The sequence below is a fragment of the Schistocerca nitens genome, chromosome 2 (assembly GCF_023898315.1).
Source record: "Schistocerca nitens isolate TAMUIC-IGC-003100 chromosome 2, iqSchNite1.1, whole genome shotgun sequence".
Lineage (NCBI taxonomy): Eukaryota > Metazoa > Arthropoda > Insecta > Orthoptera > Acrididae > Schistocerca > Schistocerca nitens.
This window is the reverse complement of record NC_064615.1, coordinates 61283066-61295805: the sequence shown is the minus strand read 5'-3', so window position 1 is coordinate 61295805 and position 12740 is coordinate 61283066. Positions and strand designations below refer to the sequence as shown.

General features: G+C 45.9%; 1 pseudogene; it reads left to right on the top strand.

The window, feature by feature from the left end:
• The first annotated feature begins 362 nt into the window (after window positions 1–362).
• On the top strand, window positions 363–480 carry LOC126238631 (5S ribosomal RNA; annotated as a pseudogene).
• The last annotated feature ends 12260 nt before the right edge of the window (window positions 481–12740 follow it).

Below are 12740 nucleotides of genomic sequence, written 5' to 3'. Positions count from 1 at the left end.
ATAAACCAGTGGAGTGTGTCCTCTGGATTCTGTGAGCTAGATGGGCAAATGGTACCATGTAGACTTTTGTAAATTTTTTTCGAGTTATTTTTATTATTTCTCTCTTCATGAAAACCTTCAATGTAGATTGTTTCCCCTTAAACAGTATAATACTTAGTTAATACTAATAGATTTGAAATTATGTTAAAATATTATGTGCTATATTCATGCAAAATCATGTGCAATATTTGGTGTGTTCTTTTGTATAGATAACAAAACAATAGAAAATAGCAAATAAATAAATAAATAGTTTCGAATTCCGGGCCAGCGCACTGTTTCATTCTTCCTGGGAGTTTCAAATTAGCTCACACTCTACTGTAAGGGGCAACGGCCTTGCCGCAGTGGATACATCGGTTCCCGTCAGTTCACCGAAGTTAAGCGCTGTCGGGCGCGGCCAGCACTTGGATAGGTGACCATCCGGGCCGCCATGTGCTGTTGCCATTTTTCGGGGTGCACTCAGCCTCGTGATGCCAACTAAGAAGCTATTCGACCGAATAGTAGTGGCTCTGGTCAAAGAATACCATCATAACGACTGGGAGAGCGGTGTGCTGACCACACGCCCCTCCTATCCGCATCCTCAGCTGACGCTAACACGGCGATTGGATGGTCCCGATGGGCCACTTGTGGCCTCAAGACGGAGTGAGTGCCACTGTAAGAAAATTTGTCTTGGAAGTAGTGTACGGAAAATCGGACTTTGACAACTGAATAAGTTTCATACCGTTGATATACGCAGTCGCAGCCACCACATGATTTCGAAGATTGTACTAAATTCTATTTTTGTCTTATACTACCACACGGTGCTCCAGGTTTTATACAAGACGTAAATAAAATTGTCTGTCTTATTAATTTAAATAAATCCATGTGATAAAATAGGCGAAATCCACAGAAACACAAAAGAATGAGAAAAGTGGCTCCTAACGGTAATTTTCACTTTAATTGATAACGAAAATTACTGGCAATCAAAGATATCTTAACCAACAAACACGCTAAATATTTACAGATTCTGAAAAATCGTTCAAGAGTGTTTTGAGATAGAAAGTATCAGATGTTATAAATTTCAGATGATATCGTTTACATCTGATACCAGCGACTCAGAACATGTAACAACCGCTGCACGCTTTGGATCTTCGTGCAAAACTCACAACAGCTGAGAGAGTGAGACTAAGACGAAGTTTACCATCTAACCTATTTAATGTGGGCGATGACGTTTGCAGGTGTAAACTGTGGAGGTACATCTGAATGGCCTTCCGTATTACGGCCTTGCACTAATTTCTAGGATAGAAGAACGCCTGAAGATATTTTGTTACGTACAGAATAAAACCTTTATCAATATAAAGCGGAAAATTTCCAAGCAGAAAACCAATACAATGATGTTTACCGACAGACACCGAAGTTGAAATAAATCTGACAAAAATAAAATAATAGAAAGGTAAAGAAGTTCATATATCTTAAGACTGATATACAGTTATGATAGACATAAAAATAAAGAGATTATATGCATTAATATATGCAGCTATCAAAAAATACATATCTGAAACATACAAGTTTTATAACACAAGCTTCGGCGATTCCTTTTTTATCTACGACCATTTTAAAATCTGCTGTTAGAATGTGGGTGGTGATGCGTTGGCCGCTCTTGATTGTGTGATGAAAATTAGCAAATAATTCGGAATAAACATTAAAAACAAAAAAATATCCTGTTGTGATTACGTAAGATTATTTCGTGTAAGTGGTCATCACGAATCGAGGAAGTATTTAAGGAGTAAAATGACAGACAGTGTCAGAGTGGTATCAGAAACGAACTACAAATATGCAACATAAAGGAAAATTTGGATCAAAAAGTTTTCTGTTATGTATTTCGATTTTAGAACACAAAAATGTTATCATTACTGGTTTCGGCTTCTTAGCAACTAATCATAACATGATATGGTAGATCGTGTAACTAAAACTTTGTAGATCTCTCCTAACCAATTCAGTTGTAGTTTGACGAGTAAAAACAAAAAAATTATATGACAATGTTTTTACGTTGCGTGTAAATCGCAACACTTTCCACATATGACAAAAAACCATTTATTTTCTATTATTGTAACAACTTCTGCGCACCATAATAAGCACCACTGTGATTATTATTTTACATACAGGGTGTTTCAAAAATGACCGGTATATTTGTAACGGCAATAAAAACTAAACGAGCAGCGATAGAAATACACCGTTTGTTGCAATATGCTTGGGACAACAGTACATTTTCAGGCAGACAAACTTTCGAAATTACAGTAGTTACAATTTTCAACAACAGATGGCACAGGGGTCTGGGAAACTCTATAGTACGATATTTTCCACATATCCACCATGCGTAACAATAATATGGCGTAGTCTCTGAATGAAATTACCCGAAACCTTTGACAACGTGTCTGGCGGAATGGCTTCACATGCAGATGAGATGTACTGCTTCAGCTGTTCAATTGTTTCTGGAGTCTGGCGGTACACCTGGTCTTTCAAGTGTCCCCACAGACAGAAGTCACAGGGGTTCATGTCTGGCGAATAGGGAGGCCAATCCACGCCGCCTCCTGTATGTTTCGGATAGCCCAAAGCAATCACACGATCATCGAAATATTCATTCAGGAAATTAAAGATGTCGGCCGTGCGATGTGGCCGGGCACCATCTTGCATAAACCACGAGGTGTTCGCAGTGTCGTCTAAGGCACTTTGTACCGTCACAAATTCACGAAGAATGTCCAGATAGCGTGATGCAGTAATCGTTTCGGATCTGAAAAATGGGCCAATGATTCCTTTGGAAGAAATGGCGGCCCAGACCAGTACTTTTTGAGGATGCAGGGACGATGGGACTGCAACATGGGGCTTTTCGGTTCCCCATATGCGCCAGTTCTGTTTATTGACGAAGCCGTCCAGGTAAAAATAAGCTTCGTCAGTAAACCAAATGCTGCCCACATGCATATCGCCGTCATCAATCCTGTGCACTATATCGTTAGCGAATGTCTCTCGTGCAGCAATAGTAGCGGCGCTGAGGGGTTGCCGCGTTTGAATTTTGTATGGATAGAGGTGTAAACTCTGGCGCATGAGACGATACGTGGACGTTGGCGTCATTTGGACCGCAGCTGCAACCCGGCGAACGGAAACCCGAGGCCGCTGTTGGATCACCTGCTGCACTAGCTGCGCGTTGCCCTCTGTGGTTGCCGTACGCGGTCGCCCTACCTTTCCAGCACGTTCATCCGTCACGTTCCCAGTCCGTTGAAATTTTTCAAACAGATCCTTTATTGTATCGCTTTTCGGTCCTTTGGCTACATTAAACCTCGGTTGAAAACTTCGTCTTGTTGCAACAACACTGTGTTCTAGGCGGTGGAATTCCAACACCAGAAAAATCCTCCGTTCTAAGGAATAAACCATGTTGTCTACAGCACACTTGCACGTTGTGAACAGCACACGCTTACAGCAGAAAGACGACGTACAGAATGGCGCACCCACAGACTGCGTTGTCTTCTATATCTTTCACATCACTTGCAGCGCCATCTGTTTTTGAAAATTGTAACTACTGTAATTTCGAAAGTTTGTCCGCCTGAAAATGTACTGTTGTCCCAAGCATATTGCAACAAACGGTGTATTTCTATCGCTGCTCGTTTAGTTTTTATTGCCGTTTCAAATATACCGGTCATTTTTGAAACACCCTGTATATATGGAGAGGGGTACATATTTTCGTAAATATCGTGGATTTTGTTATCTCTGCTCTCTAGTCAGATTGTACATATAGCTAGGAGAAGGATGCAATAGAGTGGCTCTGTTTTATTTAATTTGAAAACAGCAAACTCTTTCCTTCTCCTTTACCACACAAGGAATGCCTGACTCAACTATATCAATGCGTGGGTCAATGTTTTGCCAAGTGTAGCGTGGTAGATCAGAGAAAATTCCTTGGTTCAGAGTGTAGAAATACCAACCTAAACACACACATCAAAAAAAGGTTTGCATCACCTCGGTTCCGAGAGTTTCGGAACCTTTACAGAAAATTGGAACAGAGATCAACATAAACATCATTGGCATTGTTGGTCCAGATTGTCCCACCAACGTTGGGTGGTGGGTCATGTCGTCCATGAACAGCCCTTTTCAATCTATCCTAGGCATGTTCGATAGGGTTAATGTCTGGAGAACTTGCTGGCTACTCTAGTCGAGCGATGTCACTATCCTGAAGGAAGTCATTCACAAGATGTGCGCGATGGGGGTGAGCATTTTCGTCCCCGAAGACGAATGCCTCACCAATATGCTGCCGATATGGTTGCACTATTGGTCAGAGGATGGCATTCACGTATCGTACAGTCATTATGGCGCCTTCCATCGCCACCAGCGGCCCCACATAATGCCAACCCAAAACAGCAGGGAACCTCCACTTTGCTGCACTCGCGGGACAGTGTGTCTAAGGCGTTGCATCTGACCGGGTTGCCTCCAAACACGTCTCCGACGATTGTCTGGTTGAAGGAATGCGCGACACTCATCGGTGAAGAGAACGCGATGCTAATCCTGAGCAATCCATTCGGCATATTGTTGGGCCCATCTGTACTGCGCTAAATGGTGTCGTACTTGTAAAGATTGACCTCGTTGTGGACGTCGGGAGTGAAGTTAAGCATCATACAGCCTATTGTGTACAGTTTTAGTAGTAACACGACGTCCTGTTGCTGCACGAAAAGTGTTTTTCAACATGGTGGCGTTGCTGTCAGGGATCCTCCGAGCCTTAATCCGTATGTAGTAGCCCTTGGGCGGCCTGAGCGAGGCATGTCATCGACAGTTCCTGCCTCTCTATATCCCTTCCATGTCCGAACAATATCGCTTTGTAGTGAACACATAGTGCGTAGCAGGGCGATCACACTGTTGTAGCCCGCATCTCGTGGTCGTGCGGTAGCGTTCTCGCTTCCCACGCCCGGGTTCCCGGGTTCGATTCCCGGCGGGGTCAGGGATTTACTCTGCCTCGTGATGGCTGGGTGTTGTGTGCTGTCCTTAGGTTAGTTAGGTTTAAGTAGTTCTAAGTTCTAGGGGACTTATGACCACAGCAGTTGAGTCCCATAGTGCTCAGAGCCATTTGAACCATTTGAACACTGTTGTAGAAATAATTCAAAAGCCAAGATCGCATAAATACTGTTTACTGGATAACCGGTTTCAACACACTAAAGGTGCCATCATCGGATCTGAATATAGATTAACATTTGTAAACCATTTGGACAAAACGATACGTCAGGCAGACCAGCTGATATAATAATGATTTTATATCAGCTGGTCTGCCTGTAACCTCCCCCTCATTTATCGACCTTAATGACAGTAAAAATTAAACCGCATGTACCTAATGAAAATTTGGGAAAAGCAATCGTCACCGAAGTTAATCTGTCGGTAAAGAGGGAGGAAAGGGTTACATCTAAATGAAAGGAAAAATGCAAATGAAACAGGTGGAAATTAATTCTGAAAAGGGGTGAAGTTAATAAAGAAAGTAAATGTGCAGTCGTTACGTTAACAATTTACTGGCGGTAATTAGATGTTTGAGATTTGGGGAAAATTATGGTCACCAGTCTTATGGACAACTACTATAATAACTGAAAAAGAAAGGTTATTGTCTTGTGGGTTGGCAAGACAGCCAATCAACTAGGAGGAAGCCGAAAGGCACGCGTTTAAGCTCACGCAGGCTGGCGTGAGGTCTGGAACAGGACACGGAAGTGGGAATAGTAAAAAACGTACGTAGCTTCTGGAATACTTAACTTTAATCCATAATTGGTGAACATCGCTCTTGACGGTACAGGTTTTACAGCATCAATAGCGACTTGTAATGGCGCCTTGCTAGGTCGTAGCAAATGACGTAGCTGAAGGCTAATCTAACTATCGTCTCTGCAAACAAGAGCGTAATTTGTCAGTGAACAATCGCTAGCAAAGTCGGCTGTACAACTGGGGCGAGTGCTAGGAAGTCTCTCTAGACCTGCCGTGTGGCGGCGCTCGGTCTGCAATCACTGATAGTGGCGACACGCGGGTCCGACGTATACTAACGGACCGCGGCCGATTTAAAGGCTACCACCTAGCAAGTGTGGTGTCTGGCGGTGACACCACATTCCAAATCGGCGTACGGTTGTGTTATAAGGCTTCCGCCCGCCGTGGGGAGGACCCCATGTTGACGTATGCGACGAGGTGGGGAGCCTAACAACAGGCGAGGCTTTGCCACCCGCACCCTGCCATTCGGAACGAGGGGAGCTAGGAAACACTTGAAAACCTACTCCAGGGTGCACGCCAACATGCGGTGTATGCGCCCGTAGAGAGACAGGAGGGGCCGAAGGGTCGACCTCCATCGGGCCGCGGCACCCGACGGGCGAAGACGCCATAAGGTCCGGAGCGGGCAAGAGGTCCATGTCGGAGGACAACTGGTCACGGGAAGCGATCGGCGGCGCGTGACCCAGGGAGGCGCCCGGCGGCTGCAGCGAAGCGTCCACTGCGGGCGTCGCCGGCGGGAGAAAAGGCGGCGGCGGCGGGGTGTCGCCATGGGGCAAAATGGAAGGCAGCGTCGGTAACACCTGGGGCTGAGGCGAGGCAGTAGATGGGTCCCCAGGGCGCTGACCGGACGGCACCGTCGCTAAAAGCAGACGGGGAGCGGCAGATCCCGTGCGACGACAGAGGCGCAGCTGATTGAGATGCCGACGCACCGCACCAGAGGCCCCCAAAACCAGATACATAGCGCGGCCGAGGCAGCGAAGAATGCGCCCTGCGAGCAAACGCCGTGAACCGCGATAGTTGCGGTAGTAGACAACGTCGCCTGGAACAAAAGCAGGTGTCTGCCGCTGCACAGGAACCCGATGCGGCGGATGTAGCAAAGACATCAAGGTTCGATGAGGGCGACCGTGGAGCAACTCAGCCGGCGAGCGACCATCTCGGGGCTGAGAGCGATACGAGGACAAGAAGAGCAATAACGCGTCCTCCCGAGAATGCGACTCTTTCAACTTCAACATCTGTGACTTGAAAGTCCGGACCAATCGTTCAGCGGCACCATTTGACTGTGGCGAAAACGGCGCGGACGTCAGATGTTGAATACCATTGGCCTTGAAGAATGACTGAAATTCTGCGGACATGAATTGTGGGCCATTGTCGGAAACAATAGTCTGTGGAAGACCTTCAAGGCAAAAGATAGCGAATAACGCTTGGATGGTGGCAGAAGACGTCGTGGAAGACCTCCGGACAACAAAAGGAAAATTACTGAATGAATCGACCAGAACCAACCATCGAGCATTCGAGAATGGACCAGCAAAATCGATGTGTAAGCGTTGCCAAGGGGAAGTGGCTTTTGGCCATGCAAAGAATTTCTGCGGTGGTGAGGATTGTTGTTCGGCACATAATATGCAAGAAGAGCACATATTCGTAATCGCAGCATCGATTCCGAACCAAGTACAGTGCTGACGAGCAAGTTGTTTCGTTCTCACTATACCCCAATGTCCTTGGTGGAGAAGCCGTAAGACAGAGGACTGTAACGAACGTGGGACCACGACCCTGGACTGATCATTATCAGAACGCAACAGCAAAACACCACGTCGTACAAAAAGTTTCTCCTTGTGGGTAAAAAACTGGCGAACCAACGGAACCTCGATCCGTGACTTTGACAAGGGCCATTGCGTAGCAACAAAACGCAGAACGGTAGCCAGGACAGGGTCAGCAGCTGTGGCTGTAGCTACACGACGAAAATCAATCGGAAACGATTCGACCACGTCAGCGGTTTCCGCATCAATCAACATGCAAGCAAGTTCGGAGGAATCGAATGCTCTAACCTCAGCAACAGGCAAACGGGACAACGCATTGGCGTTTCCGTGCTTAGCAGTGGACCGATACAAGATATCGTAGCGGTACTGCGAGAGGAAAATAGACCAGCGAATGAATTTCTGCGCTGTACGTGGAGGTACAGGCTTGTTCGGATGAAAAAGGGATGTCAAAGGTTTGTGGTCTGTGATGATGGTAAAGTGACGACCATACAAGAAATCATGAAACTTTGTAACACCAAATACGAGAGCAAATGCTTCTTTCTCGATCTGTGAATAATGTCTTTGCGCAGACGAGAGAAGTTTGGACGCAAAGGCAATAGGGCGATCGTGCGAACCTTCGTTGTGCGCAAGCACAGCACCGATCCCGAAATCCGATGCATCCACCATCAACAAAAGGGGCCTCCGGGGATCGAATGGCGTAAGGCAAGTATTGGAAAGCAATGCCGATTTCAACTGGCGAAAGGCGCGTTCGCATGATGATAATTTTTCCCAGCACACTCTGTAGCTGCTTCAAATTCTGCGGCGAAGGCAAGTCTTGTATGGCACGGAGGTGCTCTGGACTGGGATGTATGCCTTGGGCATTGAGTACATGTCCCAGATAGGGTAAGTCATGAGCAAAAAACACACATTTGTCCTTCCGCAAGCGAAGACCATTTTGTCGCAAGACCTGAAATAATGTTCTGAGATTGGCTAAATGTTCTTCTTACGTCTTTCCGGAGATCACAATATCGTCCAGATAGTTTGCTGCAGTAGGGACCGACGCACAAACAGTTTGTAGATATTGCTGAAACAATGCAGGGGCGGATGCACACCCGAATGGCAGTCGTTTGAATTGGTACAAACCAAGATGCGTGTTGACTACCAAAACGCGCTGGGATTCTTCGTCCACCAGTATTTGCAAGTATGCATCTGCTAGGTCCAACTTCGAAAAATATTTACCCGGGCACAGTTTGTCAAAAAGATCTTCCGGGCGGGGTAAAGGAAAAGTTGCAATCACTAGTTGTGGATTCACTGTTGCCTTGAAGTCCACACAAAGTCTCAATGTTCCGGAAGGTTTCGGTAAAATTACTAAGGGTGATGCCCAGAGAGAAGCCTGCACATGTTCAATCACACCTTGTGATTCCAAATCGTGTAATGTTTTTGCGACCTCATTACGCAATGCGTGGGGAACATTGCGCGCTCTGAAAAATTTCGGTTGCGCGTTTACTTTCAGTTCCAAATGTGCTGTATAGTTCTTAGCGCAACCAAGGCCCGGTGCAAAAATGTCTGCAAACTCTGCACATAGACGAGAAACACTGTCTGAAGGCACAGTCTGGTTCACTGAGAGGACCTGATTTACTATAGACAAGTTAAACAATTGAAATAAATCTAAGCAGAAGAAGAATGAAGGACGTAAAATGACACAAGTTTTGTTTGTCCCTTGTATGTTGCAAAATGTCTGCACTGTCCTAACACAGGGAGCCCGTGACCTGAATATGTAGTTAGCTTAACATTTGCGGCACGCAACGGAGGTGTGCCCAGCTGTTTGTACGTGTCTTGATTGATCAGTGAAACTATAGCTCCGGTATCGAGCTGGAATGGTATCACTTTGCCGTTAATGTCCAAGTCTACAAAAAGTTTATTGTCCTGCTGACGACAAGAGCGACTGTCTCGTGCAACGTGAACTGACACTGGTACAAAATCGCGTGTGACATGACAGGTTTTCCGTCGATGTCGACGCACACTATTTGTGGGACAAACACAGTCACTGTTTGAGAGAGTGGCACTGGGCGGAGTGGAATGAACTACATGAATTTCCATGGGCGAAGTTTCACGACCCTGAGTATCCTTGGTTCGAATTCGGCGTGAAGCAAAGGGCCTGGAATGGTTTTGAGCTTCCGATCGGAGCTTCTTCTGGCAAACACCTTGAACATGTCCTTTTTTATTACAGAAAAAGCAAATAGCCTGGCGGGATGGGCAATTCTCACGCGAATGTCTAGTAGCATACTGCGGGCATGAATTCACTGCATTTGCTTGTTGGTGCGGTACACGTGGCTGAGAGCCAGGCGGCTTTTGCTCGTCCGGGCGCGAGGACTGTTTACTGTTCCGTGCAGCTCGCCCGGCGGGCCGGTTAACCTGACACACGGGTAGCGAAGTTTCAAATGATTCCTGAGCAAAGTCAAGTGTGTCCTGCCGATCCAATATGTCCATCACTTGTTGAAGGGAGGGATTGACAAGTTTCAAAATCTGTTCCCTTATATGAACATCAGAAACGTTCTGTGCAAGTGCATCACGTACCATAGTATCTGAATAAGGGAGTCCACATTCACACTCAAAAGCACAATCCCTAGTAAGGCCTTGCAAGGTAGCAACCTACTCCCGATTAGTCTGACCTGCCGTACGTTTTGTACGAAAGAACGTATACCGTTTGGCAACTACATTGACTGATTCTTTGAAATATGCATCTAATGCAGACAAAATTTCGTCGTAGGACAGAGTTGCTACATCGCGTCGGGGAAATAATTTCACTATTACACGTTTGGACGCCGACGGACGAAAGGAGATAAGGCTGCCGCTCATTACCTTGAATTCTGTAGGCGGCGAGATGGAATCCAAATTGGCGTGACCACTCCGTCCAGCTTTCCAGTGCCGCATCAAAAGGACGAAAAGGTGGTGCAACTGCGTGTTGTGACTGCGTGAGCGGTGGAGCGGCGGCTGCCGCATCGTTTTGCATTGCACGTTGACCCTGGACGAGCTGTCCAAGGGCATCCAGTAAGGCCTGCGTCTGCTGATTCTGTAAGTGATACAATTCGGACAGTATATCTGGAGATTGTGGCGAAGCCATTACACAAGTAAATCAGGGCAGTATAATTACGAACGCGGTGTGGCCTCGTCGCCACTTGTTGTGGATTGGCAAGACAGCCAATCCACTAAGAGGAAGCTGAAAGGCACGCGTTTAAGCTCACGCAGGCTGGTGTGAGGTCTGGAACAGAACACGGAAATGAGAATAGTAAAAAACGTACGTAGCTTCTGGAATACTTAACTTTAATCCATAATTGGTGAACATCGCTCTTGACGGTACATGTTTTACAGCGTCAATAGTGACTGGTAATGGCGCCTTGCTAGGTCGTAGCAAATGACATAGCTGAAGGCTAAGCTAACTATCTTCTCGGCAAATGAGAGCGTAATTTGTCAGTGAACTATCGCTAGCAAAGTCGGCTGTACAACTGGAGCGAGTGTTAGGATGGCTCTCTAGACCTGCCGTGTGGCGGCGCTCGGTCTGCAATCACTGATAGTGGCGACACGCGGGTCCGACGTATACTAACGGACCGCGGCCGATTTAAAGGCTACCACCTAGCAAGTGTGGTGTCCGGCGGTGACACCACATATTGTACATATAATTAGCACTAAAAGCGTGGCAACTGAAGGTTGACACGTGTTGTGTGAAAACTGAATGTTTGTCAGAAGTAATAAATTTCGCTACACTCTGACTTAATTTAGCAGAAGAATTAATAAAACTGGAAAAATTGAAAGTTAATTTAGTGACTGAAATTAATAGTGAGCTTCGTTTCTGAAGCACTACGAAATTCAGTAAAATACGGTTAGTCTTGGACTACCTCAACAATCATTTCAAATGCAACTTGAATCTACGCAATTTAGAAATAAGAGATTTAAGTTTGAACTTGAATTAAATGATTCTGAACAATTAACAATAGTAAAATTTAGTACGTACCAAGCTGAGCTGCAGTCACAGGTAAGCTAAAATATGGTAACAAAACTCGCACTCTTAAGTTGTGCTTGTGTAATCTAAATATTGTAGCCAGCTATGAATACTTTAACTGAACTTTGAAATTAAAGCTGTGAAATGGAATGATGTTACTTTAATGCTGGCGTATGAATTTCAACGACACTCGGGTTCATTCCAGAAAAGGAAGGGGCCCTGCTTGGTAATGCAATTGGGACACTGAGCAACAAAGGTTCATGCTAAGTTGCTGTCATTTTGTGAGGCAAATGGAACAATTTTAAAAGCTGAGGTCTGCCATACAGTTCTAAAACTTTACGTGCTTCTAGTCTTCTCCTTGTTGGTTGATGGAAGGTTTGAAGTCGTCGGTCGAGGAGGTGGCGACAGTCACTCACTGTCGGCCGTCGCTGTTGTAGAAGCTGGATGCTGGCGCGCCTTCTTGTCGACACGGTCACCAGGCGAAACGGGCTCTTGATGTGCGCCAGCTAATGCTTCCCATCCGCGACGCTGTGTCAGAAACTATCATAGCAAGTTGAGCGCAATTACATGCTGCCAAACCCCGAAAGGTTGGCAACTCGCGGGAGCGTCACACAACACACCTGCTCCGCCGTCCTACTCCAGCCAGACTCCCCTCTGCCCGCGTTCCACGCGGCAGAGTTAACACTACCAAAACTCCTAAACACTTTTGTTCTCCACACGACCTATCGATGTTATCGTTTGATAGCATAGTTTTCCCTAGGCAAAACCCAGCGTAAAGATACAAATAATATTTACAAAATAAATCAATTATACACCGACGTAAATGCACACAGACACACACACACACACACACACACACACACATATATATATATATATATATATATATATATATATATATATATATATATATATATATATATATATATATATATAGGACTGGAGACAGTAGATTTATTTTTCAATTGTGCTTTCAGTCTGAGCTGACATACATTTCAAACAGCGGCAGCGTGGCTGGGGCCTCCGTCATGTTTGTGCGTGATGTCCCGCAATGCTGACACGGTGCAGCGATGCTGAGTGGTGGCGTCGCACTACTGCTTCCATCAGCAATATCCTCTGTGCTCGGCGGATAAAGCACCCTCGACTGAGGCACAGCTGATTCTTTCAGCGCTGTGGGAGCCACGACCCACACGGTAGGAGCACTTGGGCCAGCACAG